Source organism: Plectrocnemia conspersa, unplaced genomic scaffold, assembly GCF_051122295.1.
Source record: "Plectrocnemia conspersa isolate PC_06_02 unplaced genomic scaffold, ASM5112229v1 ptg000003l, whole genome shotgun sequence".
Taxonomy (NCBI): domain Eukaryota; kingdom Metazoa; phylum Arthropoda; class Insecta; order Trichoptera; family Polycentropodidae; genus Plectrocnemia; species Plectrocnemia conspersa.
This window is the reverse complement of record NW_028277167.1, coordinates 7920921-7935248: the sequence shown is the minus strand read 5'-3', so window position 1 is coordinate 7935248 and position 14328 is coordinate 7920921. Positions and strand designations below refer to the sequence as shown.

General features: G+C 33.0%; 1 protein-coding gene and 2 long non-coding RNA genes across 12 annotated transcripts in view; 2 read left to right on the top strand and 1 right to left on the bottom strand.

Moving 5' to 3' along the window:
- Window positions 1-14328, bottom strand: part of brat (tripartite motif-containing protein brain tumor) — a 133094-nt gene that overhangs the window by 73908 nt on the left and 44858 nt on the right. For 7 of the 10 annotated variants that reach the window (XR_015809102.1, XM_088182977.1, XM_088182979.1 and 4 more), the window contains exon 2: window positions 12198-12289. The exons of the other annotated variants lie outside the window; for them this stretch is intronic. The gene's annotated coding sequence lies outside the window, so the exon portion shown is untranslated. The remainder of the gene's footprint in view (window positions 1-12197; window positions 12290-14328) is intronic. 10 annotated transcript variants of the gene reach the window in all.
- On the top strand, window positions 605-3295 carry LOC148236500 (uncharacterized). Its single transcript, XR_015809107.1, has 2 exons — window positions 605-1358; window positions 1987-3295. It is a non-coding gene; the product is annotated as an uncharacterized LOC148236500 (long non-coding RNA).
- On the top strand, window positions 5561-8831 carry LOC148236499 (uncharacterized). Its single transcript, XR_015809106.1, has 2 exons — window positions 5561-8333; window positions 8794-8831. It is a non-coding gene; the product is annotated as an uncharacterized LOC148236499 (long non-coding RNA).

The window sequence follows — 14328 nt, the reverse complement described above, 5'->3', positions numbered from 1 at the left end:
CGGCCAGCCATCCGACGACCTCATAAACCTTGATCGCGGGCCGCGCAGCGAAAATGCGAGCCAGGGTCGGCGACTGCTGCAGCCCAAGGTCCGAGAGATGCAGCGCGAATCGCCGCAGTGTGCTTTTTTTACTCTTTTATTGCCGCAAAGCGATTTATGTTTAAGTATTCGATTGTGCGAAAACATTCTGCGGAACCATCGACTACAGCGAGACCAGAACGTCTCAAGGCAAATTCAGTCTTGACGCTTGTTTGTAGGAATAGTCATCAGCCTTGAAAACTGCATTTTGATCAAGTTATCGTAAATAAATGATGCACATCTAGATGTCAAAATCGGGATGCATATAAGCAACAACAATAATAATATATAAATATCCTTTATGCAAAAAAAAATAGGTTGCGTGGATTATAATGTTATGATAGGTCAGGGAGATAACCCAACACAGACGCCACTCGGCGGTAGACACAAATTACGAACGATAAATAATGTATGTACAAACCCTGCAACAGATGGTGCTTATTTTCAGATATCAATTACACGCTTTCAGCGAATCACAAACAGATAATTAACCAGTGAGTGAGTGAGTGAGAGATTACACAGTTGGTTTGTTGTTTTGTTTTTTTTTTCATAATGCGCACATAGATAATGTTTTTAACGTCTGCAATTTAACAAGTTCGCAAATGAATAATTGATAATGATAAACAATGCGAAAAGTGATAAAACATAATGAGCACTGTGTCAAAATTAGACAGTGACTAAAAAACACTTATCACGAACAAATTATGTTGTATATCAACAACGCGCAATGTATTTTACACGAAAAACGATTATTAAGAATCTAATTGGGACGGATATTATTGCGGAAAACTTTGAGAAAAAAAAATTTTTAGTAGCAGCAAAAAAACAACTGTTCTGTCTGACGAATATTATTCACTCTTAATTAATTTTAAAATATGACTGTCGCCACAAAGATAAAAAATACGATACTACGTAAAATCACACTCTAATTTCAGATGTATCATTAGTTTTTCCCCAAATCGTCATTTTTTACTTTAGCTTCGATAAAATATGCTCAAAAAAATTTTTACGATTAATTATAATATGCAATTATTATTTTATTTATTATTTTGAACTAGTTTGAAAATCCATATTATAATGATAAAATGTTTTTTATGTGGAAATAAAACCGCTACAAAAAATCTGTAATTTTTCATAAATTATAATTTTCAATTAGTTTTTTGCTAGTACATATTTTAATAATGGTACAGCAAAATTGAAGTGTTATTTTCAAGTAGCACGCATTCATGAAAAAGTGAATTACTCATAAAAAATATTTAAATATACAGTAATGTGCAAAAGTTTTGGGTCATCTAATCTAGTATAACATTATTTAGATAATTATTTCACAGCATTTTGGGTTTTTATTACCAAACGATTTTTTTCTTGTTGTCGAACAATCAACACATCTGTTTAAAATATTAGGGGACTTTTTCAAAATTAAACGAAAAAATGCATTTTAGGACATTGTTTTAAAAAATAAAAATTCTTCTTGAGAATAATTCGTTTGTGTCCTCGTCTATTCAACAACGTGTGGAGATCTAAATATCATAAAATAATAGCCAAAATTAATGTTTTTATTTATTTTTTTTCATTAAAAAAATATTTTTGGAAAGTACTAGAATATTTCGGAGATTAATGAATGGTATTTACACGTTGTTAAAATGACGAGGACACAAACACAAAGAAATTATTCTTAAAAATATTTTTTTATTTTTTAATAAGCGTAAAATGTATTTTTTCGTATTATTTCGAAGAAAGTTCCCTAACTTAATAAAACAACCCGAATAATTTTCAACAGCTGTGGTGATTGTTCAAAAATAAAAACGGCATTTGGTAATAAAAACTGGAAATGCTGTGTTGTTATTATTTAACTAATGTTACTGGATCAAGTGGCCCAAAACTTTTGCACAGTACTGTATGTGAAAGACATGACACCTTTACTAAAAAAAAAAAATACAAAATATATGGAAAGATATTTACAAAACAAGAAGATTAAATTATATATAATAATGGCTAGAACTCAATACGTCCACAAACTGCGAGTACATGGATGAGAGCGTCAATACTATCCAACAGGATTGGGTAATTAGGGATTGCCCAATACTCCTGTTCTTGCATGCGGTACTTCAAACAATACTCATAACAATTATAAACTTGAAGAAGTGCTATTCCAAGTATACTCGTCGACGCGACTCGAGGAAATCATATCGCAGCATACCTTGTGAGAATTTAGTGGGGGTTAAAAAAAGATAATATTCATATTCTATTGAAAGTGAGTCTAACGTGAGAAAACAGAACAGAGAAGCGTGCTTAAGGGCACATACAAGGCGCACAGTTCCCTCGAGCTAATCAATTGATATAGGGTTTAGGATTAGACTCAAGCTTCGCTGTATATTGAGTAAGATACGATCATAAAGTAACCGCCTGAGTATACCAGTGGCAATCTGGGATTGAATGAGAGAATCGTATATCATTACAGCTCAAGAATCCAGTAGTCGAATCGTCGATCCGCTCGGGGAAAATGCGCATCGAATCTGATCTGGGATTAGAGATTTTCTAATGGAGGTCGATGCATCCGATGCGCTCGATAACAATCGGCATCGAGAGTGATTTTTCCAATCGGCCGGTAATAACAGCGAATTGCGTGCACGGTCGAGGGCGGACAAGCTGCACGATTTCTGCACGAGCACGACCATGTAACACAAAATGAGGGAGAACGAACTACGTAACGCCGCATTACGTACAGTTTCTCTAATACGAGCGTTATGTGAACGACGATCTAAAGGCGCAACGTGATCAAAAGAGGTAGGGGTAGATACAGATAAGAATACTTTTCTTAAAATCTGATAAGATTCAAAGGAAACCCAAGAGTAAAAACAATCATTATCTCTTGTCGTCTGAAATCCATTCATAGCACAGAAAAAAACTAAGCTTATAAGCCTTATGAGCCGAGATGAAACAGATATGATTTTTTTACTATAAAGACAATCTAATAAGGATACTGAAATACATACATGGCATAATCAAATCACAGAAAAAGTTTTTTGCACGAATACATGACATTCAAAGCTAACAACCTAAAACCGATTAAATCGATCTTTTTTTAACCTTATATATCACAAATTTCATATCAAAAACATAGTTTATGTATAACTATGCGGCTTACACAAAATCTTATACAAGTAGGCGGCTTGGTAATAAGGACACGCTGCCTGTCTCTATCACCATAGCTTACGACAGGCGTTGAATAGATGCGAGGGATAACGAGCGCCATTATCTGGTTTATAAATAAAAAAAATCAGTTCAATTTAAAGAGAAAAAGCTACAATGAAAGCCGAAACATACGTTCCTAATAAACATTGGCGTAAACAATATTATTAATAAAAAAATTGCAATTTGTTTTTAATATTTTAAATTTGACAAGCACTATAGATGAGTGGTATAAGTCTCTGAGTATCGACCTGAAAGACCTGGGTTCAAATCTCATACGTGGGAGATCGGAATTAGTGGTTATTATATAATTATAATTCCGATCAGATTATGTTTACCTAGATTTTCTTAATCTAAGGGATGAATATCGTAATAATTAATTAAAATGGTATTGAGAATTCTTTATAATAATGAGCTAATACAACTCATAGAGAATATCTGTATTAAAAAATAAATATATATGAGATTGTCCTATTAGTTAGTGAGGATGCCAAAACCTCAACGTGTCACCTACGTCAGTTCACAGACATTTAAATATTTAGAAAATGTGTTAATTTAATTAATAAAAACTAGGTACCTCCCTGTAGTGAGGTACCAAAGCTAGCGAGTGTGCGAATACCGGACAGGTTTTAAATATTATTTTTCCTTCGTTCTGATTTTTATAAATTTAATTGTTTAAATTAGACATTAAAACCATTGTGTGGCTGTGCGATTTACAATAAATAGAAATGGGAAGAGATCGCATGTGCGCGCCCCAGAGATATGCGGTTGATCCTAGTGCATTTTTGACTGTTACCGCGTTACTGCGTAAATTTGCGCACTACATAGATGAATGTTTAGGATTTTTAATGATAGTCAAAATGATTCGATCTATAAAAAAATAGGTTTACAGCTCAGCTAAATATTTCCAGAAGAAAACATTTTATATTATTCAAGTTAGATTTGAAACTTAGATATTTAATGATAAAACAATAGTTTTAAAATAAGTTTGCAAATTAACTAAATATCAATAAAACAAAATAGTAATATTAAAACGTAACATTTAACACAACAGAAGCAAATGCAAGATGCTTTGTCGAGTTTATTGAGAAAATCACTTTCGCCAACCCTAGATCAACGCATATACAAAAGCGTACACTCCTGTCATTGATTGCGATTTAATTGCGCTGCACATATGTATGCAAAATGGCATTGACCTTGCCGAGCGCACGCCTCGCACGCATGGGGTCCGCTCAGACTGGCGGTCAAAAAACTGAGGTCAAATTTTCGCGTCGTGTGTTTATGATGTATTTTTAGCGATCGCGACGATTCCATTCATGCATCCGGCGGTATATGCCGTCAAACAAAGGATCGGCGGGTGCATACCTAGGTAGGCAGAGGTGATATACCTACACGAGTATGTGTGTTGTCCGATGCATGCAGCACGACGACGACGCATCGTCTCGGAATTCCACACGGAGAGAACAATAAGATCAAGCGAGACCAGACGCACGCTCGTATTTTTCTCTCTCTCTCTCACGGGAGGACAGCGGACGGCCGTGAATGCAACCAAAGTGCATTTTGCCAGGGGTAGCAAACCTTACAAGAGGCTTTTCTGCTCCTGAGCATATGATATACATCTGATCCTGAGAATATTAAAGACGAACTAGCACTAACCCTCAATTAGCTATGAATTAAAATAAAATGAAACTCAAAAACCCAAACCTAATTTACACAATTAACCAAACCCTATTTGACCTAATGAAAGTTCTAAAACTAATTATAGTTTTAGAACTGAACTAGGTCAAGTCCAAATAAAGTCAAGGAAAAATTAGCAAAAGAAGTAGTACAGACAGACGTCGCATCTCGCATCTCGCATCTCGCATATTGCTCCAGGGTTTATCTGCACTTGGACAAAAATATTTTAAAAATATGACAGCTATTCTTACCGATATCAATACGGACTTTAAGATATAAGAGTATTGGTTAAAGTGTATTGAAATCGAATTTTGGTCAATAGGAAAGCGCAAAAAACAATTATCACTTCTCAGAAGTCAAAAATTCACGTCAAAAGCAATAAAATCGTGTCGGCGCCGTTGCAGTGGTTCCCACTGCAACGCGCCGACAAACCACTGCAACGGCGCCGACACGATTTTATTGCTTTTGACGTGAATTTTTGACTTCTGAGAAGTGATAATTGTTTTTTGCGCTCTCCTATTGGCCAAAATTTGGTTTAGATACGCTTCATTCGATTCTCACTTATTGTAAATCATAATATTGTACCGAGCGCTCCCACTGCAACGGTGCTACGCGATTTTATTTTATTTTTACTTATGAGGAGTTATTTTTGGGCTCTATTATTGCTTAAAATTCGGTTTAGCTATGCTTCATCATATAAGTCGTAATACTGTTATAAAAAGTTTTATTATGGAAGGCGACGGCACAATTTTATTGTTTTTGACATGGCCCCTTTAATTTGGCCTGAAAAATTATGATGAAATACTAAAACAATTTTAAAAAAAAAACATTGAATGGCCCAATTTTTTTTTGAAATATCTGAAAATATCACCTTAACATAAAAAATATCTTTGTATCTATACTCTATAAATATTTTTGTTTCTATTCTTTATTGTGTCATAATAAACTTGCAAAATAAACAGTGACAAACTTTGATGCTTTCTTTCTGAAAAATTATGTAACTACCGTGCAAAGCATGTAAATAAAACAAGAATGGTTCTCTGCAAACAAAGCAGGTTTGTTTGCTTTACATCTGTTTTAAAAGCACAGTTTTTTTATGTAAGGATGTAATTTTATCATTTCAAATCAGAGAATATGGATAAAAATGGGCATGCTGAAATTTACAACAAAATATATCGAGCTCAAGGAGTGAAAGTGAAAAAATGTCTTGATGGAATGCAATAAGATATGAGAGAAAATGACGCTTATTTTTGAATTGTAATAAGTTTTATTTAACAAATTAACAAATTAAGAACACATCGTTTCTAAATATAGTAAACACTAAGACTAATTGACCGTTTTATTTGTTTTTATATTGTAAAAAAAAAATAATATATCAAACTTAGGCAGAAATGGTCTACTCCCCTCTCAACGTCTGCAGCATTTCACAGATACATAAAAACCGGGTAGAAATGCTGTTATTTTAATTATAAAACGCATTATTTTAATTATTACAGGAAGGCATATCTATCTTTTTGATATCTCTATTTCAAAGTAAATTAAGTAAGCAACAATAAAAGCTTCAAGTTAACTTGTAACTATTAATATCACTCTACCGTAACCAAATAATATCATGGCTTACAAAAATACCAATGCGAAGCATAAACAAAGTAAGTGACTTGACAGGTTCTGAGGAAGATAATCAGACCATATTGAGACGTTCTTAGTAACATAAAAATACAAAGGAGCGAAAAGTGCATTTAAAAGTATATTTCCATTTATTCTACATTGCAGAATCTCAAATGGCATATAGCTATAATAAATAGCGCTAAACTGCCCAAAAACGCTCTCAAGATATCGACTAATGGGGAAGTATATATTTTTTGACAAGCAAGCAATATTGAGAATATCTAAGCAAAATTCATGACAAAGCGAAATTGATTTGTGATTTTTTTTATAGTACGAAAAGGTTTTTTGGTTCGTATTAGATTCATACAAGAATCATATAAGTGGGTTTTTAATGGAAAAATACGTTTTCAGCGATCTATTTTTTCATAAATTAGTAATATGTGATTGATTAAATTATTATTATATTCCAATTGACATTTGTGTTGTGTTATTAAAATGACATGTCTCTGTTGACCTGCTTTATGTTTTGGCGTCTTGCATAGTGAGTGGACAATTTAAACATAATAATTAATACGGAATACTCTTAGGTTAAAAGGTAGTTGTCAATTTATAACATTACCATATAAAAGATTCGATGCTATACTTCAATACATAATAATGATAATCGACACGCACGCTAACTAGCAGACTAATGATGATGATTTATGAACAGATACAATTTAGGTACAATTGTGCGTATTTTAGATAATGACACCTCTGGATAGAAAAATATTCTACGCAGTTTCAGTATCATCAAGAGCAAACATTATAACGTAGCATATTACGCAAAGCATATCGCCACATCTCAATTGGCCAATTTAGCAATTAATATCAAAAGAAATATATATTCATACACATAGAATGTGGTGGCAATGCCACAAAGAAAACGGCGTCACGCACGTTTTTCCAGCGTTTTGTGTGAAAGAAACGTTTCTCACGCCACTTTAATTACCGCGAGCGATACACTTTGTTGAGCGCGCAATAAAATTCGATTACGTGTGGGTATAGTTGATAGCAATACCGCTGCGAGTGGGTTAATAAAACTATACGGTTAACCTTCCGCGACCGTGTGTGGGGGTATTCCGGGACTCTAGGATACTATTTTCGCGACGGCAGTGACCTAGGTCGGTTGCATTCAATGTCACCAAAACAACACAAACAGATACAGTGAATGAGAGTGACAAAGCGCGAAAGATCACACGCTAGCTGTTGCAATGCCAGCGATAGTGATGTCGGTGGTGGTAGTAGTAGTAGTAGAACGCGGACGGAATTCCTAGTGGGAACCGTTCGGGAGCGGGGCCAGAAATAAAACGGGAAAGGTGGAAGAACTGAAGATGAATGGTGTCGATGCACACCGGGGGCAGGTGTAGCTAAAGCCGGTTTCGCGTGCCCGAAATGTATAATGATAGTGCACAATGAACACTTCCCATAATTGGGGTGATCGTGAATGCGCCTTTTTGGGCGAATGCTACTAAGAGATGCAACGGTAATTGATCCGCTTACACATTGTTTATATCGCGTAAATCATTCATCACAGCTACAGCAATGAAAAGATCAGTTTTACCCTAATGTAGATATGCCACAAATGGATTTGTCCTGTAACTGTTTATCGTCAGTAGCTAAGAAACTAATCGAGGAGCATAAATACCGTCTGCATCATAAGATTCCCTATCGAGCTCGACGGTTAACCGTTACATTCTAATTAGAATCCACTACTATTTGCCTCTCAGCCATACACCGTGAGGGTGTTACCCTGCACTTCTAAAGAAATATTTACCATTTTATTTTTATTATATAATAATGCTCTTTTCTTATAATAAATATAAATATTTTATTGGTTTTGGAAACAAAAGTAGTAAGAATACATTTAATAATGACTATAATAATTATATTTATTTAAAATATCGTTGAAATTCCGCACAAAATTAAAAAAAATCAGATACATAAGTAGTAAAATTATAGAATGAAGTTAGTGGTATTGTAGGTTAATCAAATTTATTCATTTAGCTATCCAGAACTGACGCCGATCCCCTAGAAATAAAAATGGGAGTGGTGTCGCATGCAACGAAGAAAGAGATAAAGCATGCTCTTTCGTGTAACAGTATTTCGTCCAGATGACATGAGAATCTTATGAAGCCGACGGTTTACCGTTACATTCTAATTAGAATCCACTACTATTTGTCTCTCAGCCATACACAGTGGGGGTGTTACCCTGCGCTTCTAAAGAAATATTCACCATTTTATTTTTATTATATAATAATGCTCCTTTCTTATAATAAATACAAATATTTTATTGCTTTTGGAAACAACAATAGTAGGAGCACATTTAATAATGACTATAATAATTATATTTATTTAAAAAAACTTTGAAATTCTGCGCAAAATTAAAAAATCAGATACAAAAGTAGCAAAATTATGGAATGAAGCTAGTGGTATTGTAGGTTAATCAAATTTATTCATTTAACAATCCAGTACTGACGCCGATCCCCTAGAAATAAAAGTAGGAGGGGTTTCGCATGCAACGAAGAAAGAAATAAAGCATGCTATTTCGTATAACGTTACTTCGTCCAGACGACATGGGAATCTTATGAAGCATACCGTCTATTTAAGACCAAACAGTTCAGTTTCAACATTATCGTGACGTCACAAACGTCAGAACAAAAAAATTTTCAACATACAAGCGCACATAGCATTAATCCTTTGCACTCGAATGCTGCAAGAATGCTAACGATACGGCAGCAAAACAAATAAGTGTAATTTCTTAACTTTGTTAATATATTATTAAGTCTTTCAGATTTGAATATTTTTTTTTTTTGAGAATTAGAGATACATATATGTTATACATTTTTAAATACTTTACAAAGTTTCTTTGGAAGAAAACAATAAAAAAAATATTGGTTCACATAAGATTTTCAACGAATGCTACTTTTCCTACAGAAGACCGTCTTATAAATAAGTTACATATACTTTGCTCTAAAACTGCGCAATGTGTTCCAATAGAAAAATTTTGTGTGGAAGAAAAAAATATAGCTATATTGCGAAAGTGCGGCGGCACGATTTTATTGCTTTTGACGTGGATTTTTTACTTCTGAGAAAGGATAATTGTTTTTTGCGCTCTCCTATTGACCAAAATTCGGTTTGAATATACTTTAGTCAGCCCTTTTATATTATAACTCATAGAATTATCGGTAAGGATAGCTAAAATATTTTTAAAACATAGTGTAATATCGAAATGCAGACAAATTATGGAGCAATATGTGAGGTCTGTACTTATTCTTCAGCTTATTTTCCCTGAGAGAAGAGTTGCCTTAGTTTGTATTTTAAACTAATAAAAATTCTAAAATTCTAATTGGATTTAGAATTTTTATTAGGTTAGGTTTGGCTTTGAACAGCAAATGGAAGTTTCGCAACTGTCAAATTGAGCTTCATAGACATTTTAGAGCAGCATATCAGTTAAATTATATTTTCACTAGTAGAAATGTATTTGAACTTCACTAGTGAAAATATAACTTTACCAAAAATACACATTCACTGTAACATTTATACATCGGATGTAAATAAATGATAAGTATGTAAATATATACATTACTACATATCATATAATTTTACTAGCACCTGCCAGATAATTTATATTTTCACTGGTAAAAATATATATCTACTGGTGAAAATATATTGCCATATGATTTTACTGAAATGACATATTTTAAAAAATATTTTCGTGATAGATTCGAGACTGTTATAGATATTCTTTTAGGAATAAGACTTTCTAGATCCCAGAAAATGGGTGCTTTTGAAGGCAATGTTCCACTCCTTTTAATTATTGTATGTATAAAAAGGGCTGAAGGAACTTATGCCTGAAATACATCAGTACATATATCACTAACAACTGTAGTTTAGTTCAGATTCATTATTTGGGGTCATTTTTACTTTTTTTTATACATATGTATATCCTTACTATGTTTTTACGGGCCCCCGGGAATTTATCCCCTCTCGACAGGCCTGCATATGTAAAACATATATTTGCCACAATACCAAAACAAGCTTTTCCCTTCACCAAAATGTAAAAACTGTTATAGTCTATGTAGCTAAAATGTTTTACACCCATCGATAATAGTAAACGTTATCTTCATAATATATATACAAATAAGTATGTTATATTCAAAATCTTAATAGTTATTGAATAAAAAGCGTAGATATACGTATATATATATACATATATTATAAAAAACATTTGTTTTTATTATAAATAATATATTTTAAGTTATTTTATGATTCAAAAAATAACGGTACTAAAATGAGATTATCCCTCACCCTAATGACGTCACGCGCGAGCTGTCTGGACTCAGCGTAATGAAACTGTTTATAATAGTATCTCAGAGATAAAAATGCCTCATAATGAACGATTGGCAGCGAAGCACGAATTTTTTTTTTATTAACGACTAATTCACTCAAGAAAGTGTGTTAGTTTATTTGACAGCGTAGCACAAAATTCCTTAAAATATACAATTTAATATTTTGAGCCTTAAAAAAATTAACTACGTAGATAGAATCCGGCTTATAACCCTCACCTCAAAATAAGCCTAATTAGTTTTCCAAGAAAACTCACTCGAGTCACCACCCTTGCGGGGTGGAAAAAGATATACTTCAAAGCATTAGATAATCAAAAGCTTGTTATTATTGTACTATAATCTGATTCTGATTAATGTATCGCGATCTTCTGACTTAGTATTAAGAGAAAAACTATGCGAGTAGTCTGAGAGCAGACGAAACCCATCATTCTACAATATAATATATATTGATAGATGTATTCATAATCAATAAAATATCAATTTCGATAGTATGATGACTGGAACATATATGATCAAAATTCAAGATGCACATCCGACAGGTGTGATCAAATCTTGTTTCGCGTACCCAAAATAAAACTAATATAACAACACGACCGACCGTTATTTCCATAAAGCGTTTTTAGAACCGATTTCTTCATCGTTAACAAACAGATTTGGGTATATATATATATATATATAGAAAATGTATAAAAAAGATGTGATTTATAACCTCAGGTAGGGAATGATTCGTCAATATCTTGTTCTACCTGAAGAATGAACAACGTTTGAAAAATTCCAACGTTTTGTATGTATATAATATTTGAAGTTAATATTTCGCTTAAATTAATACATATAGAGGTCATCAAACTCACGTTGATATCAGCAAAAATATATGTGTATATGCGATAAGCGTAAGAACATCTGTCACCAGTTTAGGCGACTGATTCTGAAGCTGATATTTAAAAATTCATTCAAGTAAACCGATCTTGCGGCTTTAAATTCAATCGTGAAGCAGTTCCAAGCCTACGCATCTGAACGCCCACCAGGGTGTAGTTACCTGGCGGGGAGATAAGATTAACAGAACAGAAAAAATGCGTAGGACTTTGTGGCAAAGGTACAAAAACCCTTCCGAGAAAAAAGTGCATCTCAACAATGCATACCTGTCGGCCAGGAATCGTATCGTAAGAATAAAATTAAGTGCACGTGGGTGCCCAGGTTGCTTGAAGATTGCACGCAGTCTTCAATCTTATATACATTGCAAATATATGTACTTACATTATTTTCATCAACATGCGTCAGTCATTGCACGAACCGGAGACCGATGCTCACGGACTATTTATATGCGCACACAACACCATAAACTGAATCTGAAACGAGATGAAAAAATCTTGTTAATAAAATTGTTCGGTAACCCAGCGCGATCTTTACATAAATAGAGTCCGTATAAATAAACACGTATTATGGTGTGTACATTTCTCCCTTCAGAGTAGCTGGAAACTAGTTCTGAAGGAAAGTGAAAGGGAAACGGGTATCGCGGCCGCGAGAGAGGGACAGATAATATGTAGATGCAGATGGAAAAAAGTAGTAGACAGGTATGCGAGCGAAGGAAGACGTTTCCCAGAAGGACGGCAGCATGTGTGTTGCTATGTAGTTTTACGATTTTTCGATAAGCCAACATATACTTCGTAGAATATAATATTGAATAAAATTATTATGGCATATTAGCGATAGATAAGTTGCATAAGTTATAGGAAATTGATATGTCAAAAAGTTGAAAACATGTCTTATTCGTTACATTTTATTTTCCTTCCAAAAAATTGTTGCGATATTAGATTAGTTATTCGTTTTAAAAATACATTCACATTGCTAAAGACTCAAGAAATTCATGAAATAAATAATTGAGAGTTCAATTAAATGATATCAATGAATCAGTGCTATTTTATTATCCCACGTAAACTCCAAATGTATCCGAAAATCTATTATGCATGTAAAATAAGATCAATACAAAAAGGTGTATTAAATATTATTTTTATGAATGATTTGTAATTTAGAGAAGTTAGATTTCGATCAATGCATTGTATTATGCTATTGTATTATGTCGTTTCATATTAAGTGGCTGATTTTTACGTATCTTTTTTTACAACTCAAATTGAAACACAATGCGGCGCAGGCTACGAGAAATAGCAATTTGAGATTTGGCAAAGGTACTGTTAGACAGAGAAGTATTTTATTGGCGTTATCAATCTTGAAAATCAGCCCAATGGAAGACAGTCATCTGATATCGATAAGGAAAGATTAAGATACATTATTAGAGCTAATCCACAAACAGCTGTGATTTCTCATTTTCTCCTACAAATTCATATTATAAAAGTCTTTGACGACTTCACAACCTATAAAGATAAAGATTCTTATAAATAATATTCATTCATTGCTAAATCGTTGACAAAATACCATTTTTGTAAATGGAGCATATTAATTCATATAAAAATGCGTTTCATACCTCGCTAAAAAAATTGGAGCTGATATTTTAGATAAAACTAGCAACGTCGTATATGGAAGTTTATCTATTGAAAACAGGAAATATTATGTGTACTGGTTTGTTTTACTACATTATGTGGTTTTGTTATTATCGTGTGTTTTATATTTTTTGTATTTAAATTTTATATTTTATGTATGGCTCTGAAAAAAAAATTTACTCATCTGTAAACTTTTTATTTTTGAACTCTTTGAATAGTGAGGTTAGGTTCACCTGGCAGTGAGTAAATTTTACGTATTTTTTATAATTATTTCTGTTATATTACGCTTATAGTAAATTATACAAAAAAAATCACTGATTCTCAATGTTTTATTGCTTTGATTTATTTTACTAAAACGAGATATTATTCACGTGTACTTTTTGACGTTTCTTTAATTAATAAAATAAACAAGCAAAATATTCAGCGACACGCGTGCATTCAAAAAAGCAACTAAAAAAACACGCATGGGCAGTGAGAGAGGCTCCAGCTGTAGATCAACAGTAAACCATTAAACCATGCGTTTAATGTGAAATCAAAGTACATACATGTGTTTGATTTGGAGGTTTTTCTTAACCGCGTAAATCGAACGATAAGTGTAAAGTACGCTTGGGATAAGGATTCCGGTTTGTTATTGTGTGCGTGAACTGTGTGGCTCAAAACAATTTCGCTCAGAATATTTAATTTATTTATTTAAAAAGAAAATATATGTTTATTTAACATACATACATCTGAGTTAAGTTGGAAATTTCAACGGACAATTAAAAACATATTATATAATCGAAGAAACCAGACATTGATGTCATTAATTAGATATTTGCAAAATTCAAAATCTTTCACTAGTCAAAAAAGAATGAAGTCTTTAGCTATTCTTCAAAAGCAAAAAGATATAA